The following is an 11,125-nucleotide window of genomic DNA, read 5'->3' as shown; positions in this document are numbered from 1 at the left end:
TTTTGTAAAAGGGAAAACATTTCAGTTTGAGTGATGAGCGCTGCAGATTTTGTGTACCATCAGTCTTTGGATTATTCCTGCTACTCAAGTTATTTTACATAAAATAAAGTTTTCAGGTAATAAGCTGTGACTTGTGCGCACAGCTGAAGTTTAAACTCTGTGAGGAGCGTGGACGCCGTGTGCAGACTCTGCTCTGTCTAGGAAGCACTTTGGTTCTGGTTGTGGTGAGTTCTCACAGTGGAGTACACACACTATTGTTGTGGATCTCTCGTCTTCTTCTTCTTCTTCTTCTTGCTTTTTGCAGGTTTTGTGGAGAAACACAGAGTTACGTAGCTCTCTGCCTCCAGTTCACCAACCTGAAAATAAATGTGCATTAATAAGAGTTTTGTAAAGATTAGAGATGAAACAGCAAGCTGATTTGAGATCAAATCTAGAATGAAAGAAATGTGTCTGATTATAACCTTCACTTCAACTGCACATGAATAATCTACAACCCCAGTTCCAATTAAGTTGGGATATTGTGTAAAATGTAAATAAAAACAGAATACACACTCACACACACTCATCTTCAACTGCTTAGTCCAATTAAGGGTCACGGGGGACTGGAGCCTATCCCAGCAGTCTGAGAGCACGAGGCGGGGTACACCCAGGACAGGACGCCAGTCTGTCACAGGGCCACAAACAGACAAATAAACACATTCACACCCACTCGCACACCTATGGACAATTTAAAGATTCCAATCCACCTAACCCGCATGTCTTTGGATGTTGGAGGAAACTGGAGCACCTGGAGGAAACCCATGCAAACCCTGTGACAGACTGGCATCCAGCCCAGGGTGTAGGCTACCCCGCCTCACGCCCTATCAATCAATCAATCAATTTTTTTTTTTATATAGCGCCAAATCACAACAAACAGTTGCCCCAAGGCGCTTTATATTGTAAGGCAAGGCCATACAATAATTATGTAAAACCCCAACGGTCAAAACGACCCCCTGTGAGCAAGCACTTGGCTACAGTGGGAAGGAAAAACTCCCTTTTAACAGGAAGAAACCTCCAGCAGAACCACGCTCAGGGAGGGGCAGTCTTCTGCTGGGACTGGTTGGGGCTGAGGGAGAGAACCAGGAAAAAGACATGCTGTGGAGGGGAGCAGAGATCGATCACTAATGATTAAATGCAGAGTGGTGCATACAGAGCAAAAAGAGAAAGAAACAGTGCATCATGGGAACCCCCCAGCAGTCTACGTCTATAGCAGCATAACTAAGGGATGGTTCAGGGTCACCTGATCCAGCCCTAACTATAAGCTTTAGCAAAAAGGAAAGTTTTAAGCCTAATCTTAAAAGTAGAGAGGGTGTCTGTCTCCCTGATCTGAATTGGGAGCTGGTTCCAGAGGAGAGGAGCCTGAAAGCTGAAGGCTCTGCCTCCCATTCTACTCTTACAAACCCTAGGAACTACAAGTAAGCCTGCAGTCTGAGAGCGAAGCGCTCTATTGGGGTGATATGGTACTACGAGGTCCCTAAGATAAGATGGGACCTGATTATTCAAAACCTTATAAGTAAGAAGAAAAATTTTAAATTCTATTCTAGAATTAACAGGAAGCCAATGAAGAGAGGCCAATATGGGTGAGATATGCTCTCTCCTTCTAGTCCCCGTCAGTACTCTAGCTGCAGCATTTTGAATTAACTGAAGGCTTTTTAGGGAACTTTTAGGACAACCTGATAATAATGAATTACAATAGTCCAGCCTAGAGGAAATAAATGCATGAATTAGTTTTTCAGCATCACTCTGAGACAAGACCTTTCTGATTTTAGAGATATTGCGTAAATGCAAAAAAGCAGTCCTACATATTTGTTTAATATGCGCTTTGAATGACATATCCTGATCAAAAATGACTCCAAGATTTCTCACAGTATTACTAGAGGTCAGGGTAATGCCATCCAGAGTAAGGATCTGGTTAGACACCATGTTTCTAAGATTTGTGGGGCCAAGTACAATAACTTCAGTTTTATCTGAGTTTAAAAGCAGGAAATTAGAGGTCATCCATGTCTTTATGTCTGTAAGACAATCCTGCAGTTTAGCTAATTGGTGTGTGTCCTCTGGCTTCATGGATAGATAAAGCTGGGTATCATCTGCGTAACAATGAAAATTTAAGCAATACCGTCTAATAATACTACCTAAGGGAAGCATGTATAAAGTGAATAAAATTGGTCCTAGCACAGAACCTTGTGGAACTCCATAATTAACTTTAGTCTGTGAAGAAGATTCCCCATTTACATGAACAAATTGTAATCTATTAGACAAATGTGATTCAAACCACCGCAGCGCAGTGCCTTTAATACCTATGGCATGCTCTAATCTCTGTAATAAAATTTTATGGTCAACAGTATCAAAAGCAGCACTGAGGTCTAACAGAACAAGCACAGAGATGAGTCCACTGTCCGAGGCCATAAGAAGATCATTTGTAACCTTCACTAATGCTGTTTCTGTACTATGATGAATTCTAAAACCTGACTGAAACTCTTCAAATAGACCATTCCTCTGCAGATGATCAGTTAGCTGTTTTACAACTACCCTTTCAAGAATTTTTGAGAGAAAAGGAAGGTTGGAGATTGGCCTATAATTAGCTAAGATAGCTGGGTCAAGTGATGGCTTTTTAAGTAATGGTTTAATTACTGCCACCTTAAAAGCCTGTGGTACATAGCCAACTAACAAAGATAGATTGATCATATTTAAGATCGAAGCATTAAATAATGGTAGGGCTTCCTTGAGCAGCCTGGTAGGAATGGGGTCTAATAAACATGTTGATGGTTTGGATGAAGTAACTAATGAAAATAACTCAGACAGAACAATCGGAGAGAAAGAGTCTAACCAAATACCGGCATCAAATACGCCCTATGACTGATGGGATAGGCTCCAGTCCCCCGCAACGATCTTGGATAAGCAGTTGAAGGTGTGTGTGTGTGGGGGGGGGTCACAAATGACCCTATTCTGTCATTTTAGGTGCTAAAATAGTGTAGTCACTTGAGGATTAAAGCAAAACTGCCAGGTCAGTTGATGGATCAACAGTTGACTCGTCATATCCAAGTGGACGTGAAAAACGTGTTGCTCCTGTTGACAAAAAAAAAGTATATAAATACTGTGAATATGCTGCAATGAGAATTACTGATATCAACAAAAGGCATAGATAAGGAAAATGACACCAAAAGTGCTCAGACAAAACACACAACCAACAAACTCAGTTTTCCCAGGGCATGTCCTGTTTTCACATCATGTCCTGGCCAAAATGGGCTTTTTTTGTTTAGAAAGTGATGAAAATGTCCTGGTTTTCATTGTTTTTCATCTTTGAGCATCTTTGAGTTAACGAGTATCATTTGATTATCCCGTTGCAGAGTGTCCTGGTTTTCAGTCATCAAAATATGGTCACATGAGTGTTGGTCCCAAAACTAGATTGCAACATGTAAATAATGAACTGATAGATATAAAAAAAAGTGTGCTTTTTTTTTTTTTTATCAGACACTAAATACAACAGAGGGTCACAATGGTATGAGTATTTAAAAAAAGAATTGGGAAGTGTAATAAATTATGTGGAAGGTGTAAATTTTACATTTGAAACTATGTAAAGAACAACACCAGCAAAGACTATCGCTGTAAAAAAAAAATGATGGTAAAAGTCTGTGCAGAAAAACTACAGCCCATATGGTGAATTTACCTTGGTTATGTTGGTAGACTTTTCTTTGTTTAATGTACAATATAAGAACAGCAATTACAGTCACACAGCAGGCCAACAGCACTCCAAGTATGAGGACAACTGGGTCTTGTTCTGGTCCTAGAAAATAACCAACAAGCCCAAATTAATGTTATCTGATGTCCCAAAAATGATCATAAACACAAAACCAAATACTCATTTGATATTTACCACACAACAACGGTGGGAAAACACATTTTGATATTCTACTAAATTATAAAAAATTAATACCTTCTTAAATTGTAAGAAGGATTTATTTTAAAAAAACTCAATACAAATACATGTTTTTTGTTTTATCTAATCTAAGACTTGTTTCTGATATTACACAGCACTGTACATAATTACAGTTTGCTCAAAAAAAATCTCTTTAGCGTCTTGTACGGCCTGTCAGTTTTTGATAACTACCAAGTCCACACAGATTTACTGTACAATATTGTATGCCATGTATTCTTAAAAAGTGACAACAAGACATATTTATTTACTCATAAAGATACTTGTATCGACAGCCTGGTTGTCTGAAGAAAACCAGTGGTAAAACTGATGATTTACTTGTGTTGTAATAATGTGTGTCTATAGTTTGAGTTTAAATTTAAGACCATTTAAAATGAGTGACAATTATTCAGTAATTAATAATGATGAAGTATTTGTTGTTTGTCTTCAGGAATCATAAAGACATACTTATCTGTATTGTAGTTCCTTGTCCAAACAGGATCTTCCCACATGTGACCACAGCACAGTAGTACGTCCCAGAATCAGAGGGGTTCTGTATCGTTTTGGACAGACTGTAGACGCAGCTCCTTTCTTCACACTCAGCTCTCGTGTGTCCGTCTGAGTAAATGTAGCCTGGATGAGGTTCTCCTGATGCAGCTCTGAACCAGTGCACAGTCCGTTCACCTGGACACGGAATTCTTTTTTCTTTGTTCTTGGAGAGAAGTGAACACTGGAGGTTTACTGGTTCTCTGGTTCTCTGGCCCCTTTTGTTCGCTCAGCAGTGAGGAACTTGGGTGTTACGTTCGATCACTCCCTCAATTTTGATGCGTATGTTACCCGCCTGGCACAGTCTTGTTTTTTCCATTTGCGTAATATTGCCCGTCTGCGCTGCATTGTGTCTCGGGCGGAGTTGGAGATGATCATTCATGCATTTGTGTCATCACGTTTGGATTACTGTAACTATTTTTTAGCCTTAGCAACTCCTCTTTGGACCGCTTACAAATGGTTCAGAATGCAGCTGCAAGGCTGCTGACGAGGTCATCAAAGAGGTCACATATAACCCCAATCCTCTCCTCCTTGCACTGGCTCCCCATCCATTTCAGACTCCAATTTAAAATTCCAGTACTGACTTTTAGAGCTCTGCATGATCAAATGCCATCTTATATCACCGAGCTGTTACATCCATATGTGACAAGCAGGTCTCTGAGGTCTTCGGACCTGGGCCTATTGGTTGTGCCTAGGACAAGACTGAAGACCAGGGGAGACTGTGCTTTCGAGGTGGTGGCACCTAAAATGTGGAATGCACTGCTTTTGGACCTACGCTCCGTGGACTCTGTTGAAACATTTAAAGTGAAGCTAAAGACCCTTTTGTATAGGCTGGCTTTTACCTAGTTTTATGGTTCTATGTTTCTGCTGCTTTTAATTTCTTTGTTCTTATGTGAAGCACTTTGTGATTTCTATCTTGAAAGGTGCTATATAAATAAACCTTACTTACTTACTTACTGAAGAACTCAGATGGACCGACTCAGTCTCTGGGTTTTGTTTCACAGACAAAGATTTCATCCTGGAATCTATGTGGGAAGTTTAAAAAAATTACAACAAATACATATTTGTATGAAGAAAACTGGGTTTATAATAATAATAATAGAGGTTAAAAGTATATTTTACCATTCACAGCCAAAAAATTTACATTAAAAGTAGATCCTCCATACTGTCATTGACTTAGACACATACACTCAACAAAAATATAAATGCAACACTTTTGGTTTTGCTCCCATTTTGTATGAGATGAACTCAAAGATCTAAAACTTTTCCACATACACAATATCACCATTTCCCTCAAATATTGTTCACAAACTAGTCTAAATCTGTGATAGTGAGCACTTCTCCTTTGCTGAGATAATCCATCCCACCTCACAGGTGTGCCATACCAAGATGGTAATTAGACACCATGATTAGTGCACAGGTGTGCCTTAGACTGCCCACAATAAAAGTCCACTCTGAAAGGTGCAGTTTTGTTTTATTGGGGGGAGGGATACCAGTCAGTATCTGGTGTGACCACCATTTGCCTCATGCAGTGCAACACATCTCCTTCGCATAGAGTTGATCAGGTTGTCAATTGTGGCCTGTGGAATGTTGGTCCACTCCTCTTCAATGGCTGTGCGAAGTTGCTGGATATTGGCAGGAACTGGTACATGCTGTCGTATACGCCGGTCCAGAGCATCCCAAACATGCTCAATGGGTGACATGTCCGGTGAGTATGCCAGCCATGCAAGAACTGGGACATTTTCAGCTTCCAAGAATTATGTACAGATCCTTGCAACATGGGGCTGTGCATTATCCTGCTGCAACATGAGGTGATGTTCTTGGATGTATGGCACAACAATGGGCCTCAGGATCTCGTCACGGTATCTCTGTGCATTCAAAATGCCATCAATAAAATGCACCTGTGTTCTTCGTCCATAACAGACGCCTGCCCATACCATAACCCCACCGCCACCATGGGCCACTCGATCCACAACATTGACATCAGAAAACCGCTCACCCACATGACGCCACACACGCTGTCTGCCATCTGCCCTGAACAGTGTGAACCGGGATTCATCCGTGAAGAGAACACCTCTCCAACGTGCCAAACGCCAGCGAATGTGAGCATTTGCCCACTCAAGTCGGTTACGACGACGAACTGGAGTCAGGTCGAGACCCCGATGAGGACAACGAGCATGCAGATGAGCTTCCCTGAGACGGTTTCTGACAGTTTGTGCAGAAATTCTTTGGTTATGCAAACCGATTGTTTCAGCAGCTGTCCGAGTGGCTGGTCTCAGACGATCTTGGAGGTGAACATGCTGGATGTGGAGGTCCTGGGCTGGTGTGGTTACACGTGGTCTGTGGTTGTGAGGCTGGTTGGATGTACTGCCAAATTCTCTGAAACGCCTTTGGAGACGGCTTATGGTAGAGAAATAAACATTCAATACACGAGCAACAGCTCTGGTTGACATTCCTGCTGTCAGCATGCCAATTGCACGCTCCCTCAAATCTTGCGACATCTGTGGCATTGTGCTGTGTGATAAAACTGCACCTTTCAGAGTGGCCTTTTATTATGACGCTTCATCCTCTTTGCTTATGTTGTTGATGGTAAGAAAAAAGGAATCATCTCCTTCAGTAAGTCTGAACCTTGAATTTTTAAATTGTTCACTGAATATTGTTTTGCCATAAGATCCAATAACAACTGTTTGAATCATAAATCCAGGAGTCTGTTTATACCAGACAACAAATCCAAATTTTGCCTCATTGACCGGACATGAGAAATTGCCAGAACCACCAACTTCAGCCACAGTCCAGGAGATCTGCTGTGGAGCCTCTGGAATCAGAGCTGAAAAATACATACAAAAATAGCAGGAGGAACACTGTGGGGAAAAAATGTAATTCTAATGAACATTATGCGGTAGTTGAAATTGTTACATAATATGACAGAGATTCTGACTATTCAATGCAAAGTAAAGAATTTGACTCACATACTGTACGAAGAAGACACAAAGCGAACAGTCTCCTGATCATTGTGGTACAACAGTATGGTATGTCTTCACACCAAATGGAAAATTTTGTCTCAAGCTGACAGATACACAAACATCTGTATAAAATGCACATCACTGTGATTGGCTGAAACACATCACTTCCTCCTGAATAAAGTCAGCTGTAGCTGGTTTTCATTGACTGTCAAATTTAATTCTTTAAATCTCTGCTAACTGAAGAGGACAGTGAGTGAGGAAAATAAGTATTTGAACACCCTGCGATTTTGCAAGTTCTCCCACTTTGAAATCATGGAGGGGTCTGAAATTTTCATCTTAGGTGCATGTCCACTGTGAGAGACATAATCTAAAAAAAAAAAAAAATCCGGAAATCACAATGTATGATTTTTTTAATAATTTATTTGTATGTTACTGCTGCAAATACGTATTTGAACACCTGTGAAAATCAATGCTAATATTTGGTACAGTAGCCTTTGTTTGCAATTACAGAGGTCAAACGTTTCCTGTAGTTTTTCACCAGGTTTGCACACACTGCAGCAGGGATTTTGGTCCACTCCTCCATACAGATCTTCTCCAAATCTTTCAGGTTTGGAGTTTCAGCTCCCTCCAAAGATTTTCTATTGAGTTCAGGTCTGGAGACTGGCCAGGCCACTCCAGGACCTTGAAATGCTTCTTATGGAGCCCTTCCTTAGTTGCCCTGGCTGTGTGTTTGGGGTCATTGTCATGCTGGAAGACCCAGCCATGACCCATCTTCAATGCTCTTACTGAGGGAAGGAGGTTGTTTGCCAAAATCTCACAATACGTGACCCCATCCATCCTCCCTTCAATACGGTGCAGTCGTCCTGTCCCCTTTGCAGAAGAGCACCCCCAGAGTATGATGTTTCCACCCCCATGCTTCATGGTTGGGATGGTTTTCTTGGGCTTGTTCTCATCCTCTAAACATGCTAAGTGGAGTTGATTCCAAAAAGCTCTATTCTGGTCTTATCTGACCACATGACCTTCTCCCATGCCTCCTCTGGATCATCCAGATGGTCAGCATCATGTGTTACTAATGTAATCTTTGTGACTGTAGTCCCAGCTCTGTTCAGGTCATTGACCAGGTCCTCCTGTGTAGTTCTGAGCTTTCTCAGAATCATCCTTACCCCACAAAGTGAGATCTTGCTTGGAATCCCAGACCGAGGGAGATTGACAGTCATCTTGTGTTTCTTCCACTTTCTAATAAATAATCATAACAGATGTTGTCTTCTACCAAGCTGCTTGCCTGTTGTCTTGTAGTCCATCCCAGCCTTGTGCAGGTCTACAGTTTTGTCTCTGGTGTCCTTAGACAGCTCTTTGGTCTTGCCTATGGTGGACAGGTTGGAGTGTGATTGATTGAGTGTGTGAACAGGTGTCTTTTATACAGGTAAGAAGTTCAAACAGGTGCAATTAATACAGGTAAAGAGTGCAGAATAAGAGGGCTTCTTAAAGAAAAATTAACAGGTCTGTGTGAGCCAGAATTCTTGCTGGTTGGTAGGTGTTCAAATACTTATTTGCAGCAGTAACATACAAATAAATTATTTAAAAAAATTATACATTGTGATTTCCGGATTTTTTTTTTTTTTTTTTTTTCTTCCTAGATTGTCTCTCGCAGTGGACATGCACCTAAGATGAAAATTTCAGACCCCTCCATGATTTCTAAGTGGGAGAACTTGCAAAATTGCAGGGTGTTCAAATACTTATTTTCCTCACTGTAGCCTGTTTGTCTGTGTGCAGATGTAATACTTCAAACGGTAGATGAAAGATCGTAATGATATTTTGTGGAAAACAAATCGAATGAACAAAACTGTTGTTTTTTTTTTCTTGTTCTCTGTAACCGTTACAGCCTTATTTCATAATGGAGTGAATTCATTTTTTCCCCTCAATTCTTCTCACAACACCGCATAATGTCAACATGACAGAAGTGTTTTTTGTTTATATGCAAATTTCTTGAAAAATAAAAAATAACTAACAAATCACATGTACAGAAGGATTTACACCCGTTGCGCAGTACTTTGTTAATGCAGCTTTAGCAGAAATTACAGCCTCAAGTCTTCTTGAATATGATGCCACAAGCTTGGTGCACCTACCTTTGGGCAGTATTGTACATTCCTCTTTGCAGCACCTCTCATCAGGTTCAGAGCGTCAGTGCACAGCGATTTTCAGATCTCTCATTGTCTTGTTTCTCCTGGTCTGAGAGTCCTTCAGATGCCTTTTGGCAAACTTCAGGTATGCTGCCATGTTCCTTTTACTCAGGCGTGGCTTCTGTCTGGCCATACAGACTTAATTGGTAGACTGCTGCAGAGATGGTTGTCCTTCTGGAAGGTTCTCCTCTCTCCACAGAGGAATGCTGTGGCAGAGTGACCATCAAGATTTTGGTCACTTCCCTGACTAAGGCCCATCTCACCCGATCGCTGTTTAAATGGGCAACCAGCTCTATGAAGAGTCCCAGTGGATCCAAACTTCTTCTGTTTACAGATGATGGAGGCCACTGTGCTCATTGGGACCTTCAAAGCAACAGAAATATTTCTGTACCCTTCCTCAGATTTGTGCCTCGAGACAATCCTGTCTCAGGTGTACAGACAATTCCTTTGACTTAATGTTTGGTTTGTGCTCTGACATGCACTACTGTGGATCCTTATACAGTGGGGAAAGAAAGTACTTGATACACCTGTGATTTTGCAAGTTCACCCACTTAGGTTATGGAGGAGGCTGACATTTTCAGCATATGTGCAGTACTACTGTGAGAGACAGAATAAAAAAAAAAATAAATAAATCCAGGAAATCACCCTGTATGAGTTTTAAATAATTTATTTGCATTTCATTCCATGAAAAAGGTATTTGATACATTAGAAATACAAAACTTAATACTTGGTACAAAAACCTTTGTTTGAAATTACAGAGACTAAACATTTTCTGTAGGTCATAAGAAGGTTTGCACACACTGCAGCAGGGATTTTGGCCCACTCCTCCATACAGACCTTGTCATTGTCATGTTGGAACACCCAGCCATGACCCATCTTCCGTGCTCTGACTGAAGGGAAGGAGGTTGTTGGCCAAGATCTCATGATACATGGCCCCATTCATCCTCCCCTCAGTGTGGTGCAGTTGTCCGGTCCCCTGTGCAGAAAAGCATCCGCAAAGCATAATGTTTCCACCTCCATGCTTCACAGTAGGAATGGTGTTATTGGGGTTGTACTCATCCTTCTTCTTCCTCCAAACATGGTGAATGGCATTTCGACCAAAAAGTTCTATCTTGGTCTCATCTGACCCCATGACTCTTCTGGGTCATCCAGATGTTCATTGGCAAACTTCAGACGGGCCTGGACATGTGCAGGCTTGAGCAGGGGTACCTTGCATGCGGTGCAGGATTTTAATCCATGACGGTGTAGTGTGTTACTAATGGTCCTCCTTGTGACTGTGGTCCCAGCTCTCTTCAGGTCATTGAGCACGTCCTGGCATGTAATTCTGGGATGATTCCACACCGTCCTCAAGATCATTGACACCCCAGGTCTTGCAGGGAGCCCCTGACCGAGGGAGATTGACTGTTGTCTTGAACTCCTTCCATTTTCTGACAATTGCACCAACAGTAGTAGACGTCTCACAAAGCTGTTTGGCTATTCTCCTG

This window comes from Thalassophryne amazonica, chromosome 11 (genome assembly GCF_902500255.1).
Source record: "Thalassophryne amazonica chromosome 11, fThaAma1.1, whole genome shotgun sequence".
In the NCBI taxonomy this organism is placed as follows: Eukaryota; Metazoa; Chordata; class Actinopteri; order Batrachoidiformes; family Batrachoididae; genus Thalassophryne; species Thalassophryne amazonica.
Note: the sequence above shows the minus strand (reverse complement) of the source record.